This window comes from Pholcus phalangioides, unplaced genomic scaffold, assembly GCF_987345545.1.
Source record: "Pholcus phalangioides strain wild (caught in Gottingen) unplaced genomic scaffold, Ppha-v1.0 ptg000040l_1, whole genome shotgun sequence".
Taxonomy (NCBI): Eukaryota; Metazoa; Arthropoda; class Arachnida; order Araneae; family Pholcidae; genus Pholcus; species Pholcus phalangioides.
In genome coordinates, this window is record NW_028301626.1 from 5,427,197 (window position 1) to 5,447,041 (window position 19,845).

Here is a 19,845-nt window from a genome sequence, read left to right on the forward strand (position 1 = left end):
TAATGAAAGAGACAATTCCAGAATTAATGAGATATAATTTCAGAACCAATAAAATAAATAATTCCAGCATTAATAAAAGGAATAATTCCATCATAAATAAGAGAAATAATTTCATAATTAATGAAAGAAACAAATTCAGAATTGATGAAAGAAACAAATTCAGAATTGATGAAAGAAACAAATTCAGAATTGATGAAAGAAACAAATTCAGAATTGATGAAAGCAATTATTCAGAAGTAATGAAAGAAATAATAATTAATAAAGGAAATATTTCTGAATTTATGAAAGGAAATTCAAGAAATAATGAAGGAAAATCCAGAATTGATGAAAGAAATTATTCCCGTAATAATGAAATAAATAATTTAATATTTTTTCACCTTTAGATGAGTTCTTTTCTATCTTTTTTTTCTTAATCTTTAAAACCCAATATTTAGAGACCGAACTGTACATTCCTATGGGCAAATGAACTCTGTTTTTACCGAGTCACGTGATTTCCTTGCATTTGATGTCGCTGCCGTCACGGCGGCTGGATGCTCCCTCCAGTAATATAAGCTGGATGCAAGCCTCAGTCTCTGTCGTCTGCTTCTCTCCAGGTTACTTGTTTGGAACGTCTCCTTGTGTCCTGAAAAAATTACTGAACTGGAAGTTCAAACTTCCAGTTCTGTTTGGGAGATTAGTTTGTAGGGAACCGACTTCTTCTCTGTCGTCTGCTCATTAAGAGGTTCTTTATTTTGGACGTCTCCTTATGCTCAAATAAAATAACCGAACTTATAGTTTAAATTTCCAGTTCAGTTCACGAGCTTTGTTTATAAGGAACTGAGCGGAATAAAGAATATAATTTTTTTACTTTGAACTTCATCATCACCACATGAGTCACTTTTAAATTTGAGACTAGATGGCAGCACATTACTATAAAGTGGAGTGTGGAAAAATTCACTTTTTACGACCATTTACCTGTCGTTTGTTGATGAGCCGTTAAAACCCAAAACGGCTCCGTGATATGATTGGCTGCCGATGATGTAACAAAAATGAATGGGTTACCGGCTGCGAGGGATTTGGTGGAGAAAGTGGCAGTACATGGTTGGCGTCGAAATTTCATTTTGTTTATGCTTTCCTTTTTCGCACCGCCATTTTCCCTCACGTTTTGCGCTTGCTTTTTTTTCCTCGGGTTTTTAATTCGTAATTGTCATTCTATAACGAAAATAAACGGCCAACAAACAATACATTCTACTGTTGATGCGTTCAGAATGTGAAAACACTCGGCTCAACATTCTTCGCAATCATATGATTGAAAGCTATTGACATGAAATTGAATAGGAGGAGCATGTATTCTCATCGATCGTGGGTGAGTTGATTCGTTTGTTAAAATTATTCGTAATAAAGTGTCGAACTTCGATTTAACGAATTGTGTAAAACCGGCATTTCCATACCTTAAATTGAGAAAATTGTTTTATCGGGAGGGCAGTGGCGGATTACCGCACAGGCGCATGAGGCGCGCGCCTGGGGCCTCGGCAGAGCGGGGGGCCTCCAAATAGTTGTGTGCTTCATCCTACATATGAATTTACATGCGCATCAACAAATCTCTTGAACTAAGTACAGTATCTGCTCTACCTTTTTTTTTTTTTAACCGCAATTTTTTTTTTTTTAATGTATACTGTACCTATAAGAGTTATGGAAGAAAAACGGGAACTGAAAGAAAAGAACAATTTACAAGACGCAGCTCTCAAGGGCCAGTTCTTCCCCGACAAAGAAAGAAGAGACATTGTAAAGCGATCATTCAGGGAGGGTCATTTTCAAACAGTATTTCCCTAAGGGCACAAGCAGGAGGAGGGGTGAGAACAGCAGGTCCTAATGTCTGTCCGAAATGAAAATTGGAGTGAAGGCATAAACAGATGTCTCATTCCACAGTATGAAATGCTTTTATGGGCGCCGATAATACGACAGCTTTGGTGTAAGCTTTTGTATACAGTATAATGGATGGCAAGATGGCTATCGGCAAGCAGAGACATCCACAGGAAGAGACACTCGTACTAATTAAAATGAATGTAGTAGAGCTCTTATTGTGATTTTGTCTCCCACTTGTTTGAATGAAATACTATAAGCTGGTTCAAACAACATATACATTTGCAATCTATGACTGGAATCATACGACCATATGACAAAAAAAAAGTGGGGTTTGAAATGAATGCTGAATGACATGCATTCTGAATCACGTGATTTTTCTGTTTCTCTTTTAACACTCCCTCCCCGGCTGAAAAAAATCAAGGGGGTTTCTTTTCCTTCTTTCTAAAAAAAAAGAGCTACATTTTTGGATTGGTCAAGGAGGCTTGGGTAGACAACATCTTTGTGTCAGACCGAAAAGTGTTTATTGTTAATGTAATTGTAATGTGTGTTATTGTAATGAAAAAAATTTCCATGCCGATCCTCAAGATTTCCTTTAGGATATAGATTGCAGAGTCTTCAAAAATAACGGTAAGCAAAACTAAAAATATATAAATTATCTGATAAATTTTTATTTGAGCATTTCAACTACAGTAGTCTCTCGAGAATTCGATCGTGCTCTAATCCAGCACGTCCAGTAGTCCAGGATATTTAGGTGGTGTGGTGTCACTTTTCTCCTGATGCCCTAACCCCTTAACACGTTCTAATATTTCTTAATTGCTGATCAAGTCCTGACTATGTCTTTGCACGAAATTTCATATATTATTTCAATGGGTTTCTTCAAAGTTAATCCAGCAATTTCGGTAAAATCTGGCACACCGTGGTCTAATACGTACCGGATTAGCGAGAGTCTACTGCAGGGGTCTTCAACCTTTGAGGCATAGCAGGCCATATTGAAACATTTTATAAAGTACGCGGGCCACAATGTTATACTGTGGCATTTTTCGTTATTAAACGAAACGGGGGGGGGGCATAATATAGAAGATTTTTATTCACTCTGAATACAAATAATACAAAGGCAAAGGCCACAACAGGCAGAGTGCCCAACGAGGTGGCTGAAAGAGAAAATAATAATAATTAATATAATAATAGTAAAAATAAAATAGAATAAACAAATAAAAAATAATAATTTCTAAAAAATTTTTTTTAAATAATTTCTTTCATTGACAATAATTTTAATTCATTATGAAATAATTTCTTTCATTAAATTTTATTCATTCTGACCTAATTTCTTCCATTAAAAATATAATTCTTATATTTACTCTGATATAATTTCTTCCCTCTATTGAAGAAATGTTTTTCTATTAAATATTATCAGTATCTTTATATCAAATCAAATATATTATATTTGAGATATTATCAAATCTTTATTAATCAGTAATATTAAATTACTAAAACTATGACGGATCTCCATTTTTGCCGTGTGGCTGAAGGCACCAGGGCGGACATCTTAGATTACTAAAAATATGATGCAGAATTTTACTGTGACTTTTTTTTTTAATGGGAGTGTGATTATTTTTCATCTAGTACCAGAGAATATCATTATATTTCCTTATCTTATTTTTGTGTTTATGGTTTTGGTGATGCAAAAATAAAAAAAAAGTTATGATTTTCATAATACTGTTCATTTTAGTGAACCATCTCGTTCTTATTAGGGCCAAAAGGGTGCAGTGGTGGATAAACGCAAATTTGTGGGTGGGGGCGGTGGTTGTGACAATGTGTTCAATTTTTCAGGACGGTTCTGATTTTTTTTGGAAAAAATTCTGAATTTTCCCCCTTTTTTAAGCAAATTTATTTTCTTGGTTTGTTATTCAGTCAAAAACGTAGAAAATATTTTTTTTTTCCATTTAATTTTTCTGCTCTCGGGGGGGGGGGGGGTGACAGCCCCTACCTTTAATCCGCCCCTGATAGGGGGGGCCTCCAGATCAGGTTGCGCCTGGGGCCTCCCAAAATCATGATCCGCCACTGCGGGAGGGGGGTGACATTAATGCAGATATATGCACAGAAACTTCCTTAAATCAAGGAAATCTTGATACGACCATCATTAAAATTGCTGGGCAGGGGCGTTCTAACGGCCGTATTCACCACTCACGGTCCTGAAACGCGGATCAGTTGAAACCCGTTTCAGTTTTAGAACGAATTTGGCATTCACCAGTGAGTCTCGAGTGCGTATCAAGTGAAACTCGGTTCAGTTGGCGAGTATTTGGCGTATATTAGCTTGGCGAAAGTAGATCCGACGCTGATTGGATGAAGGGTTTTTGATCTTCTAATGAAGTAGAAAACTCAACGGTTGAATTCTTGTGTTTACGTTTTTCAACAATTTTTTTTCGATAAGCAAAATATGGTTTTATCATCCCCTTTTTAATGTAAATTCCATTTCATTCCAGCTACTGTTTTCTTTCCTACTTCCGCTATATCTATAATGATGGTTTTTCATTTCGCTACGGAATTGCTAATATTCTCAGATTAGATAAATTATATATCGCACGTACAATCAGCTTATGCGCTTTTCATTGCTTTGAAGAAAATAAAATGTATCAGCATACAAATTTTATTAATCGTGAATGAAATGAAGGAAAAAAGGACATCGGTCGCAATTATGTAAAATTTATATTTTAAAAAATACTAATAAATTTGGAAATTTTTCAAAAAATAATTTTATCTGAATATTTTTTAAATTATGATTGTTTTGTACCTGAAATCAAATTTTTAGATACACATATTAAAATGAAAAAGTACAAAATTCAGTGAATTTGATTTCCAAAAATTTTTTTTATGCTAATAGTAATTAGCACTAGTGCTAATAGAAATCTTGTGATGCACATTGAACATTAATAGCTATATTTCCTATTAGCCAAATAAGTTAATATCTGAGACTGATTTTTTGTAATTTGTTGAAACTTGTATGATAGTTGCATGCAATCCTTCCTACACACAAGATGTGCCCCCTCTCAATGTATAAAATGCTAAAACCAACAGTTTTCTTTTCAACAAAAAACTGTTCCAACATGTGTACTAGTTTTTTTGATTAGCTTACATAAAAAGTTAGATTCAGTTCAAAACAGTTCATTATATTATTAAATATAAGTTGAAAGGACGTCCTTGAAGCTGAAAGATTCTTAAAAATAAAAAATCTGTAAACAATGTTTCAAATCTGACAGTCAATACAAGCATTAGTGTATGGAGAATTTTTTTTTTTTAATGTGTAAAATGCATTGCCTTTGAATCACGTTCAACATATAAAGGGTAAACTAATAGCCAAGACTAAAAATTAAAAAAAACTTGACATATATTGATAGATTCCAACGTCATTATTCATCAACAAAATCATTTTCCATCCCTCTTTTTACTAGCAGGATTGGTAGTTAAATCTGAATTTTTTTTTAAAATATATACTGTATTTACATGATAATCACAATCTAGTAATTCGTTACTAACATTTTCCTCACTTAAGAAATAACGACAAATCAATTATCAAAAATAATTTATTCATATTTATATGGAAGTATTTGAGATTGCTAAAAAAAATAATGGTACGTATAACACACACACAAACATTGTAAATAAATATTGAGATTTTCTTCCATGATAGAGTCAGCTCGTCTTCAGTGGCCACATTTTATCATAGATGTGTTTTTACCCTACTTTTGCTCCCAAATACTTGTTTCATCTGAAAAATTAAAAACATAGTTTTCATGAAAAAAAATTTCCCTAAAGAATGAAGCAAATCGTACTCATGTGTTGTGATTTCAAATACAGTGAAATCATACTGCATAATACGAATAAAGCACATGTAATCAGCAATCACGTGGTACTAGTTATGTAATGATAGATTACTTAAATATTATAAATTTCACTCAATCATTGCCCAATGCTGGCATGAACTGCACATAAATAAGGTTCCAAAAAGTAATTTCATGAATTTTTGAATTGGTGTTTTGAGCACGAAAGGTATGATCACACACTAAAATCTCAATAAAATGATATTCTGCAAATCAAGAAAAAATATCATTGTAGAGGGATTGCTGTTGTATTAAGATTAGAGATGTAAAATTCTTGAGAATATTGTAACGAAGGACTCTGGAAGGACTACTATTGTAAATAACTTGAGAATATTCTTATTATTCTTAACAAGAATATTCTCCAGTTATTTATAATATAATTATATATAATATCCTAGAGAATATTCTTTGGAAAGACTACTTTTATAAATTACTGGGGAATATTCTTATCAAAAATAATAATTATTCTCAAGTTATTTCTCATATTAATATTCACATCTGTAATCGAGTGGCAGCAGTTTAACATTATACTATAGGAATTTCCAAACAAGACTTTCAAAATATTGATGTAGAGGGATTTATTTTTATATCAAGTATCATTGTAGTGAGGTTTAACTGTAAATAATAAACGAATGAACTGATATTTATACGCAAAATACTGATGCACAAATAGAATGAAATGAGCTGATAATTATATGATTTTGGATAATGAGAGTGCATCACAGAAAATACTTTTTGTTGTGCACGTGTTTTCATTTGTGCAAATACTGTGGATTCTGCTTATAAAGGTTTTTTTTTTCAAAAAATTACCATGAAAAATGTAAGCGGGGAAAATGCTTTAAACAGGAAATCTTAATAAAAATTAATTCGAGTACTAAGCAGGAAAATATTATACATGGGAATGTTATAAGCGAGATCGACTGAATATAGAAGGAAAATGCCATGTTTACACACAGCAGCAAAATATCAGCAAAGTATCAAATAAATATATTCCTGCCAAGAGGTAAAAGCTAAAAAAAGGTAATATAATTTGCTTGGCATTAATACAAATATTTTCATATTAGAGACGAAACATTTCATACACAAATCTATATTTTAGAGTGTTGGTGAATATTGTATTGTTTAGGAATTAAAATGCACTACTGTAATGATCGCTTTTGCCTAGTACATTTTGCGAGTTCTTAATGTACGAGGCTCCTCAAGAGAAAAAAAGGCCCCACAAAAATGAGATCTAGTTGAAATTTTCTAGAATTTACCAGGTAGGACCACAGAAAAATTTCTCGTCTGGGGGGGGGGGGGGCATCATGCTCTTCAGATGGTCCTGGTTAGGGAAAAATTTTTTTTGTTTACAAGTAATACAAAAAAAATTTTTTTTGTATACACTGTATACAAGTGACTATTCCTGCAATTCAAGAGAGATATTCATGACTTCTTTTCAGACCAATGATACATTATTTTCAGAGAGGAAAAAACTTCAAAAGCGTGACACTATACCCTGCCATTTTAACCTTTAGGTCAGGACCGTAAATAAGCTGGGGCAACCGGAGCACTTCCCAAGGGCCGAGAGAATGGGGGCCCTCACAAAAATGAGATTTGGTTGAAATTTTCTGTAATTTACCTGGCAGGTCCTCAGAAAAGCCACTTGGCCCGGGGCCCATGGTGTTCTTAAGACGGCCCTGCCCGCTACGACCCTGTTTCAGGTACCATAAAGACGAATTTGTCATTAATATCAATACATGAGTAAATTACTCATACAATTCTATCATTATTTGATAATGATCATTTTGTTAGCGAATGAAGTTCAGATTTGAAGGAAATCATAGAAAAATATCATTACTCACCTTCTTTCGTCACTTGATGATGGCTTCAAGTAGTAGTTGAAAGCTTTCATTGATCGGGGATAATTACTTAACATATATTTAATACCTAAACGCGGTCACTCATCACCTTATAATTAATAAATTATTCTAAATTCCCTATTTCATTCCGGGTCATCGTAAAAACAATTCAGCGCGACAGCCAATACCATGTTGATGTTTGTGTTTGCAGCGACGATAATGTTCACTGCGCATGCGCTGAAACTCGATCCACCCTGCTGGATCGCCGATATCGGAGGTTCAGTTTCAGGCTCGAAAAGCTGGTCCGTGGATCTCGATTCAGGGGTGGTGAATACCAATTTTGAGGTGAAACGCGGTTTAGAACCTGGATCGCGTTCTGAACCTGGACGGTGAATACGGCCGTTAGAGCATCACGGCCCCCAGAGGCGTACGCAGTGCCGGGGGGGGGGGGGGGCCCTTCCCAAACCGACCAAAAATTAGGAAAAAATGAGGGTCCCCCACCTGGACAGAAATTGTTGCCCACCAATTGTCATGCTTACTAATTTAAACCGGATCTCAGTCATGCTGCTCTCGAGGCCCTCAGGCTGTGGGGGGGGAGGCGACCCCACACGCTGGGGTGGTCCCATGCATTAAGAGGACACTGGCATCAAAGTTACAGTAGCCTATTCCCTGCCTTAATGGTATGCCTTAAAAATTAGGAGAGAATCCAGCTTATTGAAATTTGTAGTCCAGTCCATTTCCAGCATGCGGGAAAACCAAGGTTCAATGAGGATATCGTGATACATTTAAAAAATTGATTTCAACTTATATTGAATAAATAAGCTAATTAAAATAAAATAATGGTTTTTCCACTATAGGAAACGTTGAAGAATCGGGTAGTGATAAGAACGTGGTCGTTATAACATTTGTTCACTGTATTTCCATTAATTCATTTAATCTACGTAAACAAATATCTTTAGTATCTGATATATTTCTTAAATTATACGCTTGTTTGCGTGTAAAGCAAACACAAAGCTAAAACATTTTTTTTTTTTTGTTCACCCCATCATGAAATTGCCAGTGGCGAAAACTTTAAAATGACTGAAAATGGAAATTACGCCAGAACCTTAACCCTTTAAGCGTTTTTAAAATTTTCCTGATGTGCATCGCAATTGCCACTTACGTTTATAAAAGTGTGCTAAAAGAACCCGAGATATTTCGGGGTGACCAAAATAAAGTAGATCAAGTTTAACAAGATATCTCAAGATTGCCGCTGTAAGGGTTTACTGTGATTTTTGTGGGGCCAAGTGTGATTTTGCTGCTCCCACCACTAGAATTTGATTAATGATTTTGCAACTGTGTTTTTTCCCCATGTAAAATTAGTAGCCCTTCTGAATTTTGTTGCCCCCCCCCCCCTTCAGTTCTGGCCCTGAGTTGTGTTTTTGAAATACACGATTTTCTTTTTTTGTAGATTTTGATCTTTGGAAAGGCAGTCAAAATATTTCTATCAAAAGCAGCATCAGAATGATACAAAATGAATGTGGAAGACCTTTGTCTGTCATAGGTCAGGAAATTTCGCCAGCAGATGCACTAGCCATAGAGGTTGCAAAAGTCAGGGTAGCGGAAAGATGAATGTCTAGTGTCCTGCTGAAATAATATTATTTGAAAGTTCAGGAATCAAAGTACAGCACTGGCAAAGTCACTTTGGGCAAACCTTTGGCTCTTACCAAAGCAGAGAGGTAAGAAATTGTGATTCTTCCCCCTTCCTTAATGCATCTTTTCTAGTTATTGAGCTACCTCTATATTTAATGACATGTTGGTAGCAATGAAGTCAACACACTAACCTACATTTTTCTATATTCAATTGTGCCTTTTTTTTTTTTTTTTCAAAAATGTTATAGCCATGAAAACTACAGAAACAATCTAAAAATCAATGTTATATTAGAAATAGTACCATGGGCCCCCTCGACCAGGGGCAGCTCGAGCTTAACGGCGGCCTGGGCGCAAAGCCTTGTGTGCTGCCCCTAAAGAAAACTCTTGCGAGAGAGGCTGACATTAGGGTTTCTAAATTCCTGACATTTTTGAGCCTCCGGGAACAGGATATTGTATTTCCAGACAATTTGGGAAATCACTTATTTACAGTGTAACTCTGTTCATATAACTAATTTATAATACTTTCTCATTTATATTACGATTAGGTTTGGCCTCAATTATTCTCTATACTTTTTGTACGAAAAGTTATATTTCATTTATGCATCATATAACTTCAACTACACTACATTTTCACTCCAATTTGAATCCCAAATTTTGGCAAAAATATCCTTTCTCTCAATTGATGTGCATGGGAATTTTTTGAAATCTCACTTAACATACCGTGTATGTAAAACACTGCAATTGGACAAATACTTAGATTTTTATACACCTTAGGTTTTGGTTTATGACGCTTAACAATAAATGGCAAAATATAATAAAATTTTGCAATGATACAGTCAATAGATTTTTAGAAATTGTGTTTTAAACCCAAGTAAAATGTCAGAAATAACATTCTTCATAAAACGCCATTAAAATTTTCATTCACAGATTACTTGATGTAAAAAGTGTCAAAAATTGGTTTGAACCATCAAAATCTTAAATGAATGCTTTTGGATAATGTTTTGAACACAATAAGTATACAGTATAACATTATGAAAAACACTTTCATATGTTTCATTTTATCTACACTACTGATTACCTGTATTCAATTTACTTAGCAAAGTGGAGCTGTTTATTCAAAATATGTGTGATAAGAGATCAGGGATAGGTTTCTTAGCTCAGTATTAAAACAGTCAAAAACTTACTGATGTCAAATAGTTTTTGTTAACCTGATAGATAGGTTGAATAACAAAACACTTTTATGTAGATTAACATGTTTTTATATTTTGAATTATAATTACTGAGCACAAAATATCTATTTTAATATTTTAAATTTTCTGATCTACCCACAAAATTTTATTAGATATAAAATTTCTCGTGTAGCATCTGTTAATACACTAATTGTGCTCATTTATTCTCACCTAAAAATTTTATATCTTAGGTCATATAAATCCAGAGTTTTAACAAGTATTTTTAATCAAAGAACTGGCAGGACATGATGCCCATTGCATATTTAGATACAGCTTCAGTCAAAAAAACCATTGCATTATAAATGCTAGTAAATATACCATATATCATAGTAAAAAAACTTATCCTTACTCATGCACTAAGTTACAAGAGTTTCTTAAGCGTCATATACAAGCCAGCACTGCCAAATTTGAGAAAATTTTAGTCTTACAATTTATTATTTTGATTGCTTGATATATTCTAATGTTATGCACGATAAGGGTATCGCTTTGAATATCAGTGATTATTTAGATAATTTAATAATAACAGAAAACAACATTACATATTTAAAAAAGTTCTTTTACATCATATACCTCTCTGTTATGAAAAGAGTACAGCAGATGATTTATATCAATACACATATATAAGCAGTTAAAGAAATTTTGGAGGATCAAGAATCATCTTGGATTGAAGAATATTAAATCATTCCATAGTTTTTCGTTCAGCGTTTATGCTATGCTTCATTAAAAAGTGTATATTTATTAAAAGTGTATTTGTAAGAAACAAAACATATATTGTCCAAAATAATTCTTTAGAGTAGAAAGTTATTTTACAATCATATTAAGTATTTATTCTTTGTATAACAGTCACTTTGAACATTACATGTAATAAACATGTGCATTTCCAATGAGAATTTTTATATTGAAAAACAATATTTGAGGTTTTTGATGTGAATGTTTAAACCGTCAAAAACTTGCCAATCCTGGTAAAAATGCAACTCTAAAGTGGGCATAGCTTCGGTTCTAAGCGTCAAAGGCCTGGTTTGGAATCACAAAAAATGGGGCTTTCATAAAAAATGAAGAAAAAAAACAAACCAATATTTTTTCTTCCAAAATGAGGACTCGTATAGTTTCTGATAACAATAACCAATTGATAACTATAGTCGAAAGAAACCCAGAAGCCAAATGATGATCTTGAGTCCTACTTGGTCAAACAGGATACATGAAAACAGGGCAACTCCATTTTACATATAGCTCAGGGTTTGACAAATCTCAGTCGACGTGGTGATTATAAAATGGGTAAATGGTCGCCTGAAATTCGTGTGATTATTAAAATGGAGTCTAAGGGTGGCACAAAATTTTCTGATTTTATTGCAGTGTGTCTTTCAACATCAGGAGGAGTCATTAAGTCTCTGAAAAGTCGAAAAACATTATTTAGGACTGTTTTGAGGAAAAATCATGCTGGGTTTTTTCCCTTTAAGCTAAAATCTTTTTTTTTTAAATTCAGTCATGTGTTTAATTTATGTACTGTATGTGTTCCATAGATCCCTCGAGACAGTCTTTCAAGTAAAAACTCGATTTGGATAATTGACTGAGAATTTGAAGTTTCTTTTTTTGATCTTACCTTTAGTGTGCCTGCATTGCCAGAAGTTCATTACAAAAGCAGCTTCACACGTCCATGGATTATAGCAGCTAATAATATTCAGATAGCCTATCGATGTCATGTGCAAGCAAAAATCATCATCCAGAATACAGAAATGTTTGTCAATGGGGGGGGGGGGGGGTGTTACATTTTTTAATCTACAAAAGTATGGTTAAACCTCAGCTTCTAAATGCAAAAAAAACAAAAAACAAAAGCCATAAGTCCTGATAACTGTCAATGAACTTTTGCCTATGTTACAATATTGGTCCATTCTATATTTTATACTAGTGATTGATAGCAATATCCAAATGATAGCATTATGCATGATTTCAATAAACCGCGTCTACTGTATTGTGTAAGAAGAATTTTGGCCTCCTCCGATATCCTCCACCTCCCTTGTCAGCAAAATTTTAAATATATTATAATTATGATTTCAAATATTTTCAGAAAAAAATATTACAGAAGAAAACACCTTTTACGTGCTATTGTAATCATTTTCAATTAATTTAAATCATTTTTTTAAAGGTTGGTAACTTTTAAAGTTTTTCTGTAGAAAATTCCTTGTCCCCCCCCCCCTCTCAGGTGTATTGTAGCACGTTTTTTGTTCCATGCATGATGCTAAGGTGAAAATGGGGGTTTCACCTGTTCTGCCATCTTTTTAAAACTATCCCATCTCTTTTGGAACACCATCTGTTTGCTCACCGTCCTTGCTTGAGTTAAAAACCTATTACCTGCATCAGTTCTCGCTTGGGAAATTTCCCTGTTGTGGCCTTTCAGTTTGTATTTGTATTATTAATTGTTAAATGAATGTTTTTTCATCATAACTGCTTGTCTAGTATTTTACAATTGTTTTCATTCTCTTTTCAGATAAAATGAAAGCTGGGGTCTTTCTCCACAAAACACTAGATGATATCAGAGATTCATTAGTTTCAGTTCTGGAAAGGCCACATTTAATCACCAAAAAGACAACATTCAAAAAGAGTTTGACACTTATATGCTAAGAAAGTAGAAATGATCGAAAGTTTAGAAAGTCCTTTGCATGGGCATAGTGGCTGCAATCATACGTATTGTAAATGAACATTAGTTGATATTTTTTCATCAATAAATACTTCAATTTCAATTTATTTTGTGATTTATTTACAAAAATGATGTGAAATTTTCATTGAACTCTGAAGACTTGCTAGGATTTGGAGCGGAGGTGCTTTTGAACTTTTTCTAAACAAGTCTGATTCCTATCCTTTGTTACTGTATTAATTTATATTCACCAGCTTATGAATTTTGATATTCGAGAAGTGGAAAGATATTTTGAATAACATTGAATTTTGAAAATATAAAGATATTTGGGTATTGCTTTTTTGGCAATAATGGTAGCCTATACAAAAAAAATGTTATTACCCTTTCAGACCTTGAATTCAATGATAACACACCTACAATCCTTAAAGTCAGGGCTGAACTCACTAAGTTAAAAAAACAATCTACAGAGAGAAAAAGTTTACCACATTTGTGCTTTCTGGGATCCAAGTCAATTAGCTCGAGAAAAACGCCAGTGACACAGTATTTCTTGCACTGTCTTTACAGCAGGGGGCCACTAACTCTTTTCCCATAATATTTAGTGCAAAGCAATGTAGAAGCAATAGGTTGCTTGTTTTCCCATCCAAGCCATCATTCCTCTAGTGATTAAAGCACAAAACTTGGGTGAAACCTGATAACACGAGCGCATACAAACAAACGAAATTTTGAATAGCTCAATTTATTTGTGCAGTATTTCCAATACTTCAAGTGTAAAACCAAAGCATAGAAAGACTGGCACCGAAGAATTTAATTTGATAGTTTGTTGTTCGAACAACATTTCATTTTGTGTCAACGTCACTTTTCCAGCAGTTAAAAAAATCTGCCAAATTACTGATCTCCCCGTTGGTCTCTGCTCAGTAGCGTACGCAAGATTTTCTTAAGGAGAGGTGCTCATTTTTCTTCACTGCAAAAAAAAAAAAACCACTGATAGCTTGGGGAGGGCATATTGGTTCCCTGAGCACCCCCTGCGTAGGCTTCTGTTTGGGGGTTTTGAACCAATTATAACCCCATTGTTGAAAATTTAGAATGAAAGAAATACGCAATTGAAAATTTATGACAAGTAATTATAAAATTGTATTTTTGAGAATCGGTAAAAGCCTTCAATTGTCCATCAGTGCCGGGAGGGGGGTCCATCCCCTCAAAACCTAAGAAAATGACAGAGATATATGTTATAACATGGTACATTCGTTTGCTCTCTATTACTCTGTCCCCTCCCCTCAAAAATAAATTTCTGGACGGGGCCGCAACTATAGATGCTTAGTTAGCCGATGCAAGCACACATTTTGGTGCCTCGTCCTTCTAATATTGAAGGTGGGGTTAATAGATTATATTTGCGCCCCCTCTGGTCCGGGGCACCAAATCTGTTTGCTGTCCTGGTCCTGGAGTCCATTTGATCTAGTGGCTCTCTTATTGTTAAAACACTATACTGATACGAATCATGACGAAACTTTTTTCGCTTATAAGCTTGGAAGTGAAAAAAGTTTAGTCCGTGTGATTACACGGACCAACTGGAATCTTGCCATTGACCCTTCGCTTCAACATTACTGTAATGCACGGATACTCAATCTTTAGGAGAGCGCGGGCCACTTCCTCGTTGATTTGAAAATGTGTCACGGTCCACTTAGTTCATGTAGAGATATACCGTGGGCCACTTCAGTGATCTGGAGCTGAGCCACGGATAACGAGTAATATGTGGAACTGCACCGCAGGCCGCTTACGTGCTCTGGAACTGTGCCGCACATCACTTAAGTGATCTGTAAATATGTCGTGGGTCACTTGAATGATTTGTAAATGTGTCGCGGGCCACTTGAGCGATGTGAACTGTTCCAAAGGCCCCTTAAGTGATCTAAAATGTGCCGCGGATCACTAAAATGATCTGGAAATGTGTCGGGTTCACTCAAGTGTTCTAGACCATGCCGCAGGTAAGTGATTTGTGTATATGTCGCGGGTCACTTGAGTGATTGATGTTAAACTGTTCCAAGAGCCATTCAAGTTCTCTGTAAATGTGCCACGGACCGTTTAAGTGTACTCTGGAACTGTGCGGTAGTCACTCAAGTGATCTGAAAATTTTTACAAAATTAAGTTTGAGGTCACAGGCCAAATCCGATAAGTCAGAGGACCACAGTTGGCCATGGTTCGAGCATGTATGTGTGGATTTGTGAGATATTGGTTGTATATATACATGTTGAGATATTGGTTGTATTGAATGCAACCAATATCTCAAAACGAGAAATTTCATGGATGGGAAATTTTCATTAGAATTAAAAATTCACGGTTTGAAAAAAAAAAATTTCTCTCGAAGACAAAAATCCACAAAATGAGTATTTTTACTAGAAATGACGTGATAACGGGGGAAATTTTGCAATTTTCTGAGTTCTACGCAATTTTGTCCCATAAAATACAGATTATATGGTCATACGATTTCCAGATACAGTTCTGTTTTGAAAGATAGCAACATAAGGTCATCTTGGCGACTTGTTTCTAAGATTGAAAAGTATAATTTCTTGCCAAATATGATAAACTAATGAAACCACGTTAGTACGTTTATACTGACGTCACTCCCTTATCAGCCAATCATATCACTGAGCCGTTTTGGGTTTTAACGGCTCGTTTGATTATATTCTGTTTTTGATGTGATAAATTCAGTTTTTTTATCTGTGCACACATTGTATGGGCTCGTGGTTCCTCACATCCAGCAGCAGGGCCCTTAGACTGGTGGGCTCCCAGGCCAGACTTTCTCACACTTTGTGTCACTCTGCAAATTTTAACACGCAAACCATACATCTGATTTTTACGAGACATGAGCAATTGCCTCACCTCACATGAAATATTCTTCGGATACCTTCTTATTTTCTTAGAGTGACCAAATGGACATTTCTATTAAGTTCAAAGTTTTTATTTTTGTGTCGTAAAAGTTTTTTGGTTAGCGCAGTGCAGGTTGTGGCTGTACGTGCATCAATAGAAGTTCATATTTTATGTCCAGCAACTCTGGCCGCAATAATGAAAAGCCAAACAGAAACACATTGAATAAATTAAGTCATCACATAATTATTGTTAGCAATGCCTACCATACGAAATATAGGTTTAAACAATGGAGTAGAATTTCTCTTGAATTTTAAAAAAGCCTTCTCGTGTGCTGCTTGTAGCATGTGCATGCTGGCCACCTCTTGCTTACTCGATTACTTTAATCATCAGAAAAGATGGCTGGTCGTGCAAGCAACAATTGATGTGAACTATTCAAAAATCTCCATACCATGCTCGATACTAACTACAGTGAACTCTCAATATAGTGATTATCAGTGGACCAAAAAAAAAAAATTGTAGAGGGATTATCATTATATATCGAGAGGTAACTTTTCAATATTTAACTGTAGGTATTTCCGAACAAGACTAGAAAAAATATTGTTGTGGAGGGATTTATTGTTACATATCAAGCAGGGTTGTTTGGTTTAAACCACGGGGGGATTTAACCAAGTGCTTTTTTTTCAAAAAATCAAATAAAAGTGGCCTAAATACCATTTTTTCCTTGAAAAATATCTTATTGAGTCATTTATTAGTCAAAATTTTCCATTCTGCAAGCAAATTTCCCACGTGTTGGATGATCTCATTAATTTTACATTTTTAAGTAAAATTTCATTTTTTCCCCTTTACCAAATAAAATTCCATTTCTTCAGGAATATTCATGTCAATTTTCAAGTCATTCTGACAATTATTCTGTTTTTTCTTTTTTTTTACAGTGTTTTGAAATCAGAACCTTAGTTATAATCACCCTCTATATCGTAAATCATCGCCAATTAATCTCAATTATTTATGCTTCATTAAATACATTATATTCACCTAATTTTTATTAGTTTTTGCAAAATAGTTTCCTAATTAAGCATACTGAAAATAACAATAGAAAACATAATCAATAAATATTTCTTACATTTTAATATGGGAAGTGTTAATTACATTAATAAACATTTTATTTTAATTAATTATTTTAGAAGTTTGAATGATTTTTCAGAAATTTTATTGTTTTTAATGTTAATTCTACTTAAACCAAAAAAACCTGGTTTAAACAAAAAAAACCAGTTTTTTTTACCAACCCTGATTTATCAAGTATCTCATTGCAGTGAGGGTTCACTGTAATATAGTTTGTGAACACAATAATGAAATTATTCTTTTTTAAGTGGTTCTTGCATTATAAAAGTGTCGAACCTATTGTTTTTGGTTGATTATTAATGTATTGTTATTGAAACATTCACAGAGAGCTTATGTTGTGTGCCATACATTCCAACATTTGCTGTATTTCAACTGATTACAACAACTGATTTTACATCCTTAAATAGACCTATTGTCTCCAAATTTCATTAGTGCTGGATTCATCTGCATGAGAATTATCAAAGCAAAAAGTGGTAAAGAGGTATAAATTGATAGAAAAATGAATTTCAATTGACACAATGTCAACTCTAGTAGAGAATTATGTTCATTAAAGTAATATTTTCTGGGTCAATACAATGTAACATAATGGGTTGATATGTACAAAACACACACACATGACCCTATTTGAACCCTCTATGGTCCTGTGTAGGATGGCCAGATATCCTGGTTTTCAGAGACAGTTTTTTTTTTACAATTTTTGACTAATAAATCCATTATCTCAAAAATTACTTTTGGGATGCCTGTTTGTCCTGGTTTTTTCTTTGCGTAATGAAAGTTTAAATTAAAAAAAAAATTATTTAACTTTTATTTTAGAATTTCAAAAACTATACATATTTTTTTTAGTTTTGAATCAAGAAGGCTGTGTCATAAACACGGTCGCATGTTCAGATGCAATGTGTATCCTGCATATCGTTACCGTACAGAACAGCCAGCTTGGTATTTGAACTCTGAACTCATTTACCAAATTGGAAGGGGGGAGGGGGGACAGGTGCAAAAATAATCATTGGGTTTTTTCCTGGGACAAATCATTTTTTTGTTATAATATATGGATTATTTCTATGGTTTTCATGCAGCAACTTAGTTTTACAACACAAATTTATTTTTCAATATGTTGTTATACACTTCAACAATGCAAAAATATGTAGGGCCCTTCCCACAGCAGAATAGCCCAAAAATTGCTAGGTGCTGTTGCAGAACAATCTCAGAAAGACTTAAAAAATAAAAAAAGAACTACTCTCTTTGGTGTAGAAAAGACTTAATTTTAACTGCAGAACATTTTCATTCAACTGGAAACTCATAAAAGAACAATACAAAATTTTCTGTTTTGTACATAACTGCACGAATAAAGGGTAAGATGTTTTATATACAAACGCTTTGTATTTTTGAGTGCGTTTAATGATTTCTACTATGACATTTTGATGCAGAAATGTGAAAGGAATGGTGAAAGGGAAAATATTAAGAAAGATGTTCATTAGATATGTACTAAAATAACTTCTTGAAAATGACTTTCTATCCATGGATTTTGTTTTTGCCGAGCCCGGATAGCTCAGTTGGTAGAGCATTAGGTTCTTGACCTATCGGTCCTGGGTTCAAGTCCCTGTCTGGGCAGCAAAAGTATTATCTCATGGCAGAAAGTGGTTTGTAATTGTCGATAAAATTGTGGTAGGTCCACATTGTACATAACTTCAACTGAGAGGCACCCAGGCACAAAAGTTAATCAACTTTTCAATCAACTCATCACACTGTCCCATAGGGGACAAGAAAGCATCATGAGAGTAGATATTGATCCCCAAAACAATGTTTTGCAGTGTCCTGCAGCAAGCCCTTGGCTGACTGAAAATATTCTACTGTAAAAACTTCCATAGCATATTCTCTACACAGAAAAGTTCTTTTCTTAAAATTGTTTGAGATTGTTCTGTGACGTACGTCACAGTTTTCTGCATTATTTTTGGTGATATTGATGTGCATGTCATATATAAAAATGCTTACTTTGGCTGTGTGTGCAATAAGTGTTGCAAATAAATTAAGTCACACATTCCAACACATTTGGCTGTTTATTTTATTTGTGACTAGACGGAACAATTTGTTTATAGTGGAGAAATAGGATTTTCTGGATGTTTGGCCAAAACGAATATTGGGAAAGATAGGTGATTTGTCTCCTCCAGGAATCGAACCTGGGCTCCTTTGGATACCGGGCAAGTGCATTAGCCAATACGCCATAGACATATTGTTTAATTCCTTATGAGATGCGCCTAACATGATCATTTAGTGCTGAGTGGAGGCAATTGCAGCCTCTCTTAACTACAGCAATGGCCGCTTTAGGTGGAGATAGTATTGAGATGTTTTTTCAGCCCGAAATATATTGAGAAATTTGATTTTCTACGTGTTATTGTCTCCCCTCAGTGCTTCAGGCTAATGATGCATGTTATAAAGAATTGAAAAGTGCCTTTGGTGTATTGATTAGTGCACTTGCCCAGTGGACAGTGCAGAAGGATCTTGGTTTGATTCCTGGAGACAAATCACCTTTTTTTCCAAAGATTAATTTCAACATATTATCCAGAAATCCTATTTCTTGATGTATGTCAGGACGAAAAAACATCTCTTAATTTGTCTATAGTTGGGACAGTCAAATGTGGTTTAACTTCAGCTGTATGAACAGTATTCATGTAAATGCTTTTATTAACGTTAATGTATATATGACTGTCTCTCAAATTTTTCACTAAAAAAACATGTTCTTCAGTACTGTAAGTTTTGGTGGCTACTACTAACTATTACTACTTAACTATACATGCACCTCGTACACATTCCTC

General features: G+C 34.3%; 1 protein-coding gene, 2 long non-coding RNA genes and 1 other non-coding gene across 4 annotated transcripts in view; 2 read left to right on the plus strand and 2 right to left on the minus strand.

Moving 5' to 3' along the window:
• LOC149065315 (uncharacterized) overlaps positions 1-19,845 on the minus strand; it is a 197,280-nt gene that overhangs the window by 39,039 nt on the left and 138,396 nt on the right. The window lies entirely within an intron of this gene.
• LOC149065316 (uncharacterized) lies at positions 1,210-13,330 on the plus strand. Its single transcript, XR_016195645.1, has 3 exons — positions 1,210-1,345; positions 9,012-9,279; positions 12,908-13,330. It is a non-coding gene; the product is annotated as an uncharacterized LOC149065316 (long non-coding RNA).
• LOC149065317 (uncharacterized) lies at positions 5,413-7,777 on the minus strand. Its single transcript, XR_016195646.1, has 2 exons — positions 7,565-7,777; positions 5,413-5,611 (listed from the first exon to the last, which is right to left on the minus strand). It is a non-coding gene; the product is annotated as an uncharacterized LOC149065317 (long non-coding RNA).
• On the plus strand, positions 18,571-18,643 carry TRNAK-CUU (transfer RNA lysine (anticodon CUU)). Its single transcript has one exon. It is a non-coding gene; the product is annotated as a tRNA-Lys (tRNA).